Here is a 13,321-nt window from a genome sequence, read left to right as displayed (position 1 = left end):
TAACTCATTTTTATATTTGAGGCATTTAAGATGAATTATTCACCTTTACTGACCATAGAAATTAGATTGAGTTGAAAGGATGATGCCATACAGAGTGATGGTTAAGAGCATGTTTAAATTCTGTCTCTGTAGCTTCCTAGCTATGAGTTATTGGGCAAGTAATTTAACTCCTCTGTCCCTAAGCTTCCCCATTTATGAAGGAGGGATAATAATAGTACTTATAGCACAGGAGTGTGGTAAGTATTAAATAAGGCCACATACAGAAATGTAGGAATCATATGTATGGAGAAACTGAAGAAGTCTCAATTGTGCTGGTGAAGAGCCAAGCTGAGCAGGGAGGTGGAGGAGAAAAGGCTCGGGGAAACCCCTAAAGAGGACAAATTGTTAAAATTGTTTTTCTTAAAAAATTTTTTTAACTGACATATAGTTGATTTACAATATTGTTTTAGTTTCAGGTGTACACCGAAGTGATCCAATTACATGTATTTATATATATATTTTTCAGATTCTTTTCAATTATAGGTTATTACAAGATATTGAATATAGTTCCCTGTGCTATATGGTAGGTGCTTGTTGTTTATTTTATATATAGTAGTGTGTATATGCTAATACAAAACTCCTAATTTGTCCTTCCCCCCACCCTTTCCCCTTTGGTAACCATAAGTTTGTTTTCTTTGTCTGTGAGTCTCTTTCTAGTTTTGTAAATAAATTCATTTGTATTATGTTTTAGATTCTATGTATAAGTGATATCATATAATATTTGTCTTTCTCTTTCTGACTTACTTCACTAAGTATGATAATCTCTAGGTCCATCCATGTTGCTGAAAATGGCATTATTTCATTCTTTTTTATGGCTGAGTAATATTCCATTGTATAAATGTGCCACATCTTCTTTATCCATTTATCTGTTGATGGACACTTAGGTTGCTTCCATGTCTTGGCTAGTGTGAATAGTGCTGCCATGAACATTGGGGTGCAAAAAATATGGAACACCACGAATTTGCGTGTCATCCTAGTGCAGGGGCCACGGTAACCTTCTCTGTATCGTTCCAGTTTTACCATATGTGCTACCAAGGTGAGCACCAAACTGCTGAAATTTTTCAACATAAAATGTGTACTTCCAGTAGAAAACGCCAGACTGAGCACACTCTAGTTAATCTCTCTGTTGAAACCTCATTAAAATTATAGTAAAAGAAAAAAAGGTTTAAACATACAGTGAAAAGAAAGCATGGTAGATATCAGAGGAAGTAGAAGGAAATCTGATTTTTTAAAGTGCTGACAAGGGACTTCCCTGGTGGTCCAGTGGTTAAGACTTCACCTTCCAATGCAGGGGGTGCAGGTTCGATCCCTGGTCGGCAACCTGAGATCCCACACGCCTCGGAGCCAAAAAGCCAAAACACAAAACAGAAGCAATATTGTAGAAAAATCAATAAAGACTTTAAAAGTGGTCCATATCAAAAAAATCTTTAAAAAGGAAAAAGAAAATCATAGTCTGGATATGAAGCAAATGAGCTAGGGTACATCTCATGATGATGAATGAGGCTGAATGAATGGAGATGCAGATGAATAAAGTGAGGTTCAAGCAACTGGTAGAAGGAGTAGAAGATATTAGGGATGGAGGAAAGATGGCAAAGGAAAAAATTTCAGAAGCAGAAGGATAAACTGTGCAATAAATTCACAGTTCAGAAATAGAGCAAAGTAAAATATGACACGATTTTGAATAAATGGTGAAGACATAAGAAGGGAGAATCAACTTGAACTTAATTCTAGGAAGATCCTCTTTAGAGAGAGTTCATCATCTTGGTGTCTTAGGGACGAGAGTGGAGTTAAAGCACACTACTTAGCACAAGTGATTAATGTTTACACCGTCAAATGTTGTCACTGCTATTAACTGTTTTTTCATCTTGTAGAAGCAACCCAGAGGCGAACACCAAAGACTTTATGTGGGTACATCAAAAAATGTAAATGTTATGAACCTTGATGATATAAGAGTAAGATGTGTTTACAACATTGAGAAGTGGAGGGAAGGATACAGGTGATAACATGGTCATTTTACAAAGAGGGGATAAAGATAACACAGAGAGGGACCAACATTAGTGAACTAACTCTATTAGGGAGGGGAAGGAGGAAGGCAAGGGGTTATAGATGAACTCGATCTTCATCCAACATTGCGGAAGCCAACAGGTAACAGCTGAAGCTGATTGTTCAGAAAGAGCTGCATACATGTGGCAGGGGCTGCTAGTGGCTCTTTTAATGTTCATTCTCCCTTTCTTTTATACAATAAAAATGAATCTGGGTACATGAACACCCAGCTAACAACTACATTTTCCTTGAAGCTAGGTATGGCCAACAAGGAGCCATGCTGGAATGTAGTGTGCAGCCTTTGCGTCAGTTCCTTGAAATAGAAGGAGCCTGGTCGCCCCTCCTCTCTCTCCCTGCCTTCCCTAGGCTGGAGTGCAGGTGAGACAGAGTGTCTATGAAGCTTGTGGAAAAGGGCCATGTCCTCCACAGGGACGCCAGAGCAGTGCCTTATATCACTGTGTTTTGGAGTTCCGTGTTAAAGCAGTCTGACTTGTATCCTATTCCTATGAATAATTGTTTCAAGACATAAAGGCATGTAAGTCTTAAAACAGCAATGATTTAAAGTTGTTTTCTGGAAAGCAGGATTCAGTGTGTGGTGGTTGAATCGAAGACAAGCATTGTTTTTCCTTGTAACTATTTCTATGCCATTTAATTTTTAAGCATGTGTATGCATTATTTTGATGAAAATAAAATGAAAGTTCGTTAAGATAATTAGAGAAAAATGGAACATATACAGTAGTAAAATGGAAATAAATAACTCACTCTCTAACTAACCTGAGAAAACGTTTTAGTGACTCACTTCAAGCTATTTTTTCTACATACGGTTTTTTGCTTATTTGATCGAAAGTCTACATTTCAGGGATGGACAGAGGAAGGGGACTCCACCAAGAGGACTGAAAAGAAATATTTGGAGAATTATTAGACAAACCAAGAGAATTAAATACCAAGAAAAACAGGAGGGGGTGGTTTCAGTAATGACAGGTTAGTTAATGGTTTCAAGCACTCTGGAAGAGTCAACAGGTTGAGATTTGGCAATTGGTTAATTGGATTTGGCCTCTTGGGTTGAACAGACTAAGGGTGATTGTGTGAAGTGCTGCTGACGGGGCAAGCGTGATGGGGGCTGACTTGGGTTTGTCATTGTCAAGGTCAGGGGTCAGTCCTGGTGGGTGGCGGGTACAAACTCCTGGTTGCAGTGGTTTAAAGAGAATGGAGGATATCTTTAGATGAGAGAGATGTGAGTAGATCTGTAGGTAAGATTTAGGACCTGAACATAAATTTGTAGGTAAGTGGTGCCCAGTCAAGGACCTGATGGGGATTCTATTCTAACAAACTGGTTTAAAAGCAAAAGTGTATGATCCTTTTAATACATTGTTGGATTCTGTTTGCTAGTATTTTGTTGAGGATTTTTGCATCTATGTTCATCAGTGATATTGGCCTATAGGTTTCTTTTTTGTGTGCATTCTTTGTCTGCTTTAGGTATCAGGGTGAAGTAAGTCAGCCAGAGAAAGGCAAATATCATATAATATCACTTATATGTGGAATCTAAAGAAAATGATACAAAAGCAAAGGTGGAAGCTTTGGCTTGGAAAGAAGAACATTTCATCCCCCGAAACCAAAGGGAAAAGGGAATTTGGAAGAGAGAAGTTAATCTCTTTATCATTGTGTTAGTTTACAAAGTAATATCTTGAAAGAGTGAGTTTGTGGGTTTAACAAGGGAAACAGTTTGAAAGAGTTGACCTGGTGAATTACGCAGGAGATGAGCTGAGGGCTGGCCAAGGAGTCCTGTGCACTTGAATAGGATTATCCATCATGGAAATGAAATCAGCTGGGTCCTGGGGCTGGACCCCAAACTCTCAGTGGCTTAGCATTGGGAGCAGAAATAAAGACAGTGGGGTTAGTCCAGGTTATCACCTTTTAGTAGTCTTTCCGCTTAAAAATGTTTAAGGTAAAAAGTGCTTTGCTGTTTTCTGTTACATCGATAGATATACTGAATGGCATGTTTACTAGTGGGTCAAATCAACCTGGCATGCAGTAATAATAACAGTCTGCCTTCCTTTTCATTCATGTCCTAATTTCTGTTTTTCCCCCATAAAAATTCAGTACATGTGCATTAATCTTACCTAAACTGACCTACTTTCTGCTTCCAGAAAAAAAATTACTCAAGAATTTTCTTCCACTGATATATTTAAAAGATTAATAAAAGAAAGAAAATAAGATGGAGACACATGTAGAATAAAGTGTGTATTAAATCTGCTGAGCAATTCTTATTTTTTTAACATCTTTACTGGAGTATGATTGCTTTACAATAATGTGTTAGTTTCTGCTTTACAACAAAGTGAATCAGTTATAAATATACATATGTTCCCATATCTCTTCCCTCTTGCGTCTCCCTCCCTCCCTCCCTATCCCACCCTCTAGGTGGTCACAAAGCACCTAGCTGATCTCCCTGTGCCATGCGGCTGCTTCCCATTAGCTGTCCACCCTACGTTTGGTAGTGTATATATGTCCATGCCACTCTCTCACTTCGTCATAGCTTATCCTTCAGGGGGAAGGGTACCTGAAAGCCATGGAACCTCAAGGCCATGCTCTAGTAGGTCTGTGTTTTATTCCCATACTACTGCTAGGCTCTTCATGACATTTTTTTTTCTTAGATTCCATATATATGTGTTAGCATACGGTATTTGTTTTTCTCCTTCTGACTTACTTCACTCTTCACTTACTTCACTCCAGGTCCATCCACCTCACTACAAATAACTCAGTTTCGTTTCTTTTTATGGCTGAGTAATATTCCATTGTATATATGTGCCACATCTTCTTTATCCATTCGTCTGTTGATGGACATTTAGGTTGCTTCCATGTCCTGGCTATTGTAAATAGAGCTGCAATGAACATTTTGGTACATGACTCTTTTTGAATTATGCTTTTCCAAGGGTACATGCCCAGTAGTGGGATTGCTGGATTGTATGGTAGTTCTATTTGTAGTTTTTTTTTTTTTTTTTTTTTTTTTTTTTTTTTTTTTTTTTTTTTTTTTTTTTTTTTTTCCGGTACGCGGGCCTCTCACTGTGTGGCCTCTCCCGTTGCGGAGCACAGGCTCCGGAAGCACAGGCTCAGCGGCCAGAGCTCACGGGCCCAGCCGCTCCGCGGCATGTGGGATCTTCCCGGACCAGGGCACGAACCCGTGTCCCCTGCATCGGCAGGCGGATTCTCAACCACTGCGCCACCAGGGAAGCCCTATTTGTAGTTTTTTAAGAAACCCTAATACTGTTCTCCATAGTGGCTATATCAATTTACATCCCCACCAGCAGTGCAAGAGTGTTCCCTTTTCTCCACATCCTCTCCAGCATTTATTGTTTCTAGATTTGGTAAAGTAGCAGGATACAAAATTAACGCACAGAAATCTCTGGCATTCTTATACACTAATGATGAAAAATCTGAGAGTGAAATTAAGAAAACACTCCCATTTACCATTGCAACAAAAAGAATAAAATATCTAGGAATAAACCTACCTAAGGATACAAAAGACTTGTATGCAGAAAATTATAAGACACTCATGAAAGAAATTAAAGATGATACCAAGAGATGGAGAGATATACCATGTTTTGGATTGGAAGAATCAACATTGTGAAAATGACTCTACTACCCAAAGCAATCTACAGATTCAATGCAATCCTTATCAAACTACCACTGGCATTTTTTACATAACTAGAACAAAAAATTCACAATTTGTATGGAAACACAAAAGACCCTGAATGGCCAAAGCAATCTTGAGAACGAAAAATGGAGCTGGAGGAATCAGGCTCCTGGATTTCAGACTATACTACAAAGTTACAATAATCAAGACAGTATGGTACTGGCACAAAAACAGAAATATAGATCAATGGAACAGGATAGAAAGCCCAGAGATAAACCCACACACATATGGTCACCTTATCTTTGATAAAGGAGGCAAGGATATACAGTGGAGAAAAGACAGCCTCTTCAATAAGTGGTGCTGTGAAAACTGGACAGGTACATGTAAAAGTATGAAATTAGAACACTCTCTAACACCATACACAAAAATAAACTCAAAATGGATTAAAGACCTAAACGTAAGGCCAGACACTATAAAATTCTTAGAGGAAAACATAGGCAGAACACTGTATGACATAAATCACAGCAAGATCCTTTTTGACTCACCTCCTAGAGAAATGGAAGTAAAAACAAAAATAAACAAATGGGACCTAATAAAACTTAAAAGCTTTTGCCCAGCAAAGGATACCATAAACAAGACCAAAAGACAACCCTCAGAATGGGAGAAAATAGTTGCAAATTAAGCAACTGACAAAGGATTAATCTCCAAAATTTATAAGCAACACATGCAGCTCAATAACAAAAAAACAAACAACCCAATCCAAAAGTGGGCAGAAGACCTAAATAGACATTTCTCCAAAGAAGATATACAGATTGCCAACAAACACATGAAAGAATGCTCAACATCATTAATCATTAAAGAAATGCAAATCAAAACTACAATGAGATATCATCTCACAGCTGTCAGAATGGCCATCATCAAAAAATCTAGAAACAATAAATGCTGAGCAATTCTAATCAAACTCATTGACTGTTTCTGCCCTGATTATTTTGGACACAAACTACTGGGGCCTGTGTTTATATCATAAGGTACAATGAAGGAATGGATTGTGATGTTGTTGTATGTTCCTCTGTTTTCTGACTACAAAATTGATAGTGACTCTTTACAGTAGGAAATGTTTAGCTGTAACCCTTTGGTAGGGACCAGTGGAGACTGCAGATTTGGTTGTAGTTATACTAGAAAATTCTGGCATGTTTTCTCTATACAGCATGGGAGTGTAACCTCAGAGGTGTAGCTAGGGCTGCTGAAATGGGTTCAGGATCTGATGAAAAAAATTGTTCAGGTCCCTCCCAGCATTTGGTTGAGGTTCACATCCTCTTCCAGCCCAGATTATTTGTACCGAATTTCTCCAACCTGTTCAGCCCTAAACGTGCCAAGAAACCTAAGCATAGTTCAAATAAATATATGATTCCATCATTTCAAGACCACCTGCCAGCTTTTTGTTGTATTCTTTCTTTCTTTTTTTAAGCTCCATAAAAGGCTTTAAAAAAAAGCACAGAGTTAAAAAAAAAAAAAAGTCAAATGGGTAGTAGGTATAATTTCTGCTCCAGTGGTCCCTACAAAACTTCAAGAAACAAAAGGTGCCTGAAAATAACCATTTGGAAATGACATTACCAACTAATTCTGGCTCTTGTCAATGTAACCAGTGATATCATGTCTCTCTACAATGTCTCTGTTTTCTACACCGTATCCTTTCTGGTTGTAAGACACTATCTGGCATCTTTTCTAAGAGAACCACCTAAATGACTCAGGATTACACAAGGCAAGAGATAATCCTCTCTTTTCTTTCTCAAATGTGGTAGACCTATCCAAATAGTGGTCCCTTGGATTACAAAGGGGGCTAGGGTCTCTTTGTACCCTTGGGTAGGTGTGGGGAGGAGTTGGTCTTGATTCTTCATCTTCAGAGGAGGTGACGAGAATAAGAACCACAGAAAAGCCTTTAGTTTCCTGACCACACTGAAGGCATCACCTGCTGCTTGGACCTAGGATTCTAAAGTTTAAGAACAGTGGCACTGGGCTTCCCTGGTGGCACAGTGCTTAAGAATCTGCCTGCCAATGCAAAGGACATGGGTTCGAGCCCTGGTCTGGGAAGATCCCACATGCCGCGGGGCAACTAAGCCCGTGAGCCACAACTACTGAGCCTGCGCGTGTAGAGCCTGTGCTCCACAACAAGAGGAGCCACGACAATGAGAAGCCCGCGCACCGCGATGAAGAGTAGCCCCCACTCGCCGCAACTAGAGAAAGCCCTCGCACAGAAATGAAGACACAACACAGACAAAAGTAAATAAATAAATAAATTAATTAATTAAAAAAAAAGAACAGTGGCACTAGTCCATGAAAGATGAAGTAAGAAATTTTAAGATATGAAAACTATAAACTAAACTAGCAGCATATACGTGGAGCCTGTTTAAGACTTTTCCACTTGAGGCTCTGGTGGAGAGTGGTGACTCAATCACTGTTTAAATAAAAACTTAAATAAAAAATTGTGAATGTATTCTTTTGGTAATTATATTTAACACATGCCTACATTTTGAGACTTAGGTCATAAGCCACTAGTTCAGCCATCTGTCTGACCCATTTTCACGTTATGGTCTCAAAGCTGCATGCCAGACCTGTTAGTAAAGATAATAAAATTTTTAAAAAATCTGAGCTGGAGGGGACTTACAATTTGACTCTGAAACTGAACATTGCTTGACTCATCAAGATATTATAAACATCTGTGAATTCAGGGAGAGATCTCAACGGAGCTTAGAAATATGTGTAAAGAAAAGGTTTAATAGCCTCCTAAGCCCTGAAAATTATTCATGCTGGTGAAATTCTGCTTTGGGCAAATGCTCTGTCTTCTCTTTGTTTTCTGATTTACTGGCAATTTTAACACTTCAGCCGAAAGCAGTCATACCACATTTCCAAACTGTTTCACTTTTGCTCTAACTTTCAACCTAGGCTTAAGCTCAGGGATGCCAGGAAGTACCGGCCAGTCCAGGACACTGAAAGTGGCAAGGAACTAGATACTAAGAGAGAGATAACAAAGAAAACACCCGTGATTCATTTTGGCTAAGTCAAGCATACAAACACCGTCTCTGGAAATATTTTTTAAAAATGTGTTCAGTGCTTCAAAGCCATGAGCTCTGCTCATCAGCGATCCAATCCATGACGTGGTCTGAAGTTCCAAATTCTTCAGCTGAGGGCGTGGCTTTGTCTACAAGTAGTGCTTGAATCAGAAGGAGTCTGGAAGTTCTGCCTTATGCATTCTGTGGCTCTGGACTTGCAGAGGTGGCTGGAATTGTCATGTGAAGACACAGAAACGCTGACCTCATCACCGGAGTGACGGCTCCCCTGATGGGAGGAACCTTGGAGAACATCTAAAGCCAACCCCTGACCCTGCAGTTGAGCAGCTCCCACCCAATTAGGGGCGGCTTTTCTATTAAAATTATGTTTTTGTCCATTTCTCCCGTAGTTAGAGTTTTTGCTTCTGATGTATTTTGATGCAATGCTGTCTGTCAAGCAGAAGTCTATGGCATTGGTGTGTGAGCTGCAAATTGTATCTTTTTGATGATAACCGCGTACGTGAACAATGTAAAGATGACAAAACAGAGATCCAGAGAAGTTAAATAACCAGCCCAGAATCAGAGAGATAGTAACAGATGCAAAACTAGATACAACCTTGCTTTCCTTGCTGTCGCCTTGAGCTTTTTTATTCTTGTGCCACATTAGTGTGGGTTTTATATGTCCACCGTATGGAGAATCCCCTCTGTGTGTCATTTATTGCTAAGTACCATTACTCTGTAAATAATGAGAGCTGAATATGGAGAATTTCGAAGTGCTCTCAGGTTCTGGCACACATACAAAAACGGGATTATATTTTTCAGAAGAGAGAAGACAAGTCTAACCTTGGTTTCCAAAGAATGGCATAAATGCTGGGTGAATGTTAAAACCTGTAACAAAAATGCAGTCATGGAAGAGGCAACACAGAGCATGGAGTTATATTAGTGGGTTCCAGCCTGGCTCTGTCGTTTCTCAGGAGGCCGGCACTGGAGTAGCCTGGATAGACTGAGTCACATGCAGTGATGTTGAAGAACCTAAGTGGGCACCCCCCGATCAGTGATGCTGTTTCTCCTTGTCAACCAGAGTCCACGCCTGGGGCTAAGGTGTAGAGGAGCAAATATGTTCTTGCTAAAGTACCTTTGAAAACCAGGTCTCAGGCATTCTGGGTGGGTTTCAAACCAGGAATAGGCAGGGTTCTTTAAAACAATGTGATCTTTGTTTCCGGCCATGAGGTTCTAAGATACTTAAAAAAAATTTTTTTTTTGAAATATAGTTGATATACAATATTGTAATGTGTTAGTTTCAGGTGTACAGCAAAGTGATTCATATATATATATATTCTTTTTCAGATTCTTTTCCATTATAGGTTATTACAAGATATTGAGTAGAGTTCCCAAAAAGCTAGTCTTTCTTGACTGCTGTTCTAATCCCAAATCCTTTCCAGAATAACCCCCATTATCAATTGATGTGTATCTTCCAGACATTTTGCTGAATGTTCATACATATACATACAATGTACACATATATGTAGACATATGTGTGGATAGAAATATTCAGGAGATTCTGACTATTGTGCCTCATTTTCTCCTGTAAAAGTTTTCTGGAAACACACCCCCAGTAGTGAAGCCTAATTAAAGGGAGGGTAAGAGGAAGAGGTCTAACAATTTGTAGAATGACTAATTTTTTTCAGGCATTTAAAATTTTTATTATTTTCTTATTTAAGCTTCACAAAAATTCTTGGAGTTCAGAATCATTTTATCTATTGTACTGATGCAGAAATTAAAACACATTGACAGATGAATATGGATAAAGAAGATGTGGCATATATACACAATGGAATATTACTCAGCCATAAAAAGAAACGAAATTGAGTTATTTGTAGTGAGGTGGATGGACCTAGAGTCTGTCATACAGAGTGAAGTAAGTCAGAAACAGAAAAGCAAATACCGTATGCTAACACATATATATAGAATCTAAAAAAAAAAAAAAGGTCATGAAGAACCTAGGGGCAGGACAGGAATAAAGATGCAGACATAGGGAATGGACTTGAGGACACAGGGAAGGGGAAGGGTAAGCTGGGACAAAGTAAGAGAGTGGCATGGACATATATACACTACCAACTGTAAAATAGACAGCTAGTGGGAAGCAGCCGCATGGCACAGGGAGATCAGCTCGGTGCTTTGTGACCACCTAGAGGGGTGGGATAGGGAGAGTGGGAGGGAGGGAGATACAAGAGGGAAGAGATATGGGGATATATGTATATGTATAACTGATGCACTTTGCTGTAAAGCAGAAACTAACACACCATTGTAAAGCAATTATACTCCAATAAAGATGTTAAAAAAAAAAAAGAAAACACAGAGAGGTAAAGTAACTTGCTAATAGTAAAGACAGAATTCAAACCATGTCTGTTTGGTCCCCCAAATCAAGTCTCTTTTCACTCTGTTATACAGCGCCACCCCGATTCTAGATTCTAGGATAAAATCATGTACTATCCACTAAGGAAAATAGCAATGATAATTCTTTCAGTTTTCAGTTAGAATCTGTTTGCAAAGTACCTGTTAAGGCAAGAGAAATTATTTTTATTTTGTATAATGAAAAGAAAAAAAAGCTAAAATTTTATAGATACAATTATTAAAGACAATAGACCTTGAAGAAGGTACAAAACAACACTTCACATTCAATATTAGTATTTTACTTTGCAATCTCCAATAGAGCACGCTAAGGTATTTTTATGGTAGTCTTCAAATATGTAAATGTGTTGTGTTAAAATTCTTCACATTTTATGATTGGGAAATGTGAGAAAAAGGAAAAGACTTCTGTGAGGTCACCAGGTCAGAAACTAATGTATTAAACTATGGTTTTAGCTCAGGGTAGACAGATTTTTAGAACAGAATTTAGGGTATAGGTCTCTGTAAAATGTAATACCACACAAATATTTATTTGTGTTGCTGTTATCTTCAGATGAGAATGGAGGCCCATGGAGGGTATGCATTCATTGAAAGTAGCTGTCCCGTTGAATGGTTTGGAAAATCACCAATGGGTCTATAGAGTATAGAAAGTTATATATATTATGTAAGTAGACAGTCTTTGGTATGATTTTTTTCCCTCTTTGTAAAATCTCAAAAGGAGTAAAACTAAATTTAAGAGAATAATGCACCAAGAACTGAATTCTTATGATTTCTCTTTTTCCCATCTCTTCTCTCACCAGACTCTCAGCTCCTTCTTTTCTCCTTGTCCTTCCTTTTCAAAGATAGAGATGATATTAGAGATGGTAAAGCCGTGGAATTGTTTTTAGATTGTAGCTCTTTCGAATTTGTCTCTCTTTGGATGTTCTGGGGCCATCATCATCTCTGGCTGAGATTTGCTGGAGACTTCTGATAGAGCTTTTTGGTCAGCCAGTCACCCCTTCGGACTGGGATTCCGAGAGCCCGAGAAAGTGACTCACACAGCACGGAAGATCCCACAGCTGTCCACTCCGGCAGGTCTCAATTATCATTCATTCCACTAGGGTTTGGTGTTCACTTCCATTAGGATACACCTCTGTGTTTGGTTTCAGTGAGCCACACTTCCCTTTTAATCCTTGGTGCCCACTACAACTTTAAAAAGATGTCCATTGACAGATGAATGGATAAAGAAGATGTGGTGTATACACACACACACACACACACACACACACACACACACACACACACACAATGGAATATTACTCAGCCATAAAAAAGAACGAAACAATGCCATTTACAGCAACATGGATGGACCTAAAGATTATCATACTAAGTGACCCCAATGAGTGGACAAAGACAAGTATCATATGATATCACTTATATGTGGCATCTAAAAAAATGATACAAATGAACTTATTTACAAAACAAAAATGGACTCACAGACATAGAAAACAAGCTTATGGTTATCAAAATGGAAAGGGGAGGATAAATTAGGGATTTGGGATTAACAGGTGTGCATTACTATATATAAAATAGGTAAAAACCAAGGACCTACTGTCTACTACTGGGAACTATATTCAATATCTTGTAATAACCTATAATGGAAAAGAATCTGAAAAGGAATATTTATATATATACATATACACACACACACATATATATGTATATATGTTTAACTGAATCACTTTACTGTACACCTGAAACATCGTAAATCAACTATACTTCAATTAAAATTTAAAAAAATTAAAACTAGTTGACAAACAACACATGATGTAATTTGAATGGCATTGGAGGAAATTAAGGAAGTAGAGACCAGAGGTGTATATATTTAGAAATGTGCCTACCCTCCAGTCATCCCCCATCAGCCTCTGGAATCTTCTACAACCTGTCATTGTGACTCTACTACAGAGTTGACAGTCCCCAAATGAGGAGACAAAATGCTCGCTACTTGACCTGCGCTTGTGAGATCTGTTTCACTTCAGGCCCTGGGACAAGACATCTTCAGGAGACATTTACATCCTTCCCACTGAAAATGGAGGCAGCTCAGCATCATGAGCCTTGCTGTTGGTGTGGCTCTAATTCTGGGATCAAGTATTTTGGAAGCCGAGCGCCTATC

General features: G+C 38.6%; 1 non-coding gene across 1 annotated transcript; it reads right to left on the bottom strand.

Moving 5' to 3' along the window:
- Positions 1 to 978: 978 nt before the first annotated feature.
- On the bottom strand, positions 979 to 1,083 carry LOC131746743 (U6 spliceosomal RNA). Its single transcript, XR_009332641.1, has one exon. It is a non-coding gene; the product is annotated as a U6 spliceosomal RNA (small nuclear RNA).
- Positions 1,084 to 13,321: the final 12,238 nt, after the last annotated feature.

This window comes from Kogia breviceps, chromosome 1, assembly GCF_026419965.1.
Source record: "Kogia breviceps isolate mKogBre1 chromosome 1, mKogBre1 haplotype 1, whole genome shotgun sequence".
Taxonomy (NCBI): domain Eukaryota; kingdom Metazoa; phylum Chordata; class Mammalia; order Artiodactyla; family Physeteridae; genus Kogia; species Kogia breviceps.
Note: the sequence above shows the minus strand (reverse complement) of the source record. Positions and strands in the feature narration are given on the sequence as shown.